Source organism: Sciurus carolinensis, chromosome 16 (assembly GCF_902686445.1).
Source record: "Sciurus carolinensis chromosome 16, mSciCar1.2, whole genome shotgun sequence".
NCBI classification, from domain to species: Eukaryota; Metazoa; Chordata; class Mammalia; order Rodentia; family Sciuridae; genus Sciurus; species Sciurus carolinensis.
The window spans coordinates 45,185,151-45,186,274 of record NC_062228.1 but is presented as its reverse complement, the minus strand read 5'-3'; positions in this window follow the sequence as shown (position 1 = coordinate 45,186,274).

The following is a 1,124-nucleotide window of genomic DNA, read 5'->3' as shown; positions in this document are numbered from 1 at the left end:
AGGAGTGAGTTCATGATCAGAGGAATGGCTTTTATGAAGTAAACTCTCTCTAGCCTGCTTGCTTTGTCTCACCATGGTGCCCTCCCCTGTGTCATGACATGGCAAGGAGGCCATCGCCAGATACTGAGACAGTCCAGGACAGAGTAGAATAAACCTCTGATCCTTATAAATTACCCAGTCTCAAGTTTTTAGTTTTAGCAACAGAGAATTGACTTAGACACTATATTTTTTTCTTTCTTTCTTTAATTCTTTTCAATTTTCATTTCTACCTCTACCCTGCTTCTGAAATTGTTCTCAACACTGCCACTAAATAAGCTCCTCATGACTAAATTTATTGGAAATATTTTTATCTCTATTTTATTTGACCTCTTTGCCACACTAATGAAATCAAACACATTGATTTCATATCTATCATCTGTTTAATTTCAAATTATAATTGCACATAGTTTAAGACCAAATGATTCAATGCCTGAAATGAAATTGAGCTGTTCATAAATTTTTCCTCTTTGCCTGCAATTCTCTATTCAGTAAAATTAATATGTTTTAATTTTGCTATTGCATTAGTTTTGACATGTATATTTTTAAATCAAGCTACCACCCTTTTATGATGTTTCCTTGATCACAAGCTTATCCATAAGTCTCATCAGTGATCACTGTCTCTGTTCCCCCTCTTCCAGACTATTCTCTTTCATACTACTTGGAAAATTCTTTTGTTAAGAGCACTGATGATTTCTACCATGTTCCTGTTCAAATTCATGTTTGTGTTCATGTCTCTTGACCTGCCAAAAGCACTGCCCAATGCTGATATTTTCTCGAAGCACATTTTATCCTTTTACTGAGTATTCATTCTTGCCTGGTTTTCCTCCTAATTTACCTTTGCCCCTTTCTGGTCTAATTTGAGGATTCTTCCTAACCTTCCCTCACTTTAAATTTTGAAGTGACCCAAAGCTCAGTTCTTGGATGCTTTCTTTATATGAATTCATTCCTCCATGACCTTATCAGGTCTTCTGGTTCTATATATCCCTTTATATGCTGTCATTCTTGTGTTCAAGACTAGATATTTGCTTAGGTGAACAGTTTCTTTCCATCCAGGGGTCCCAACCAGACTGCATTTCCTAGCTGCC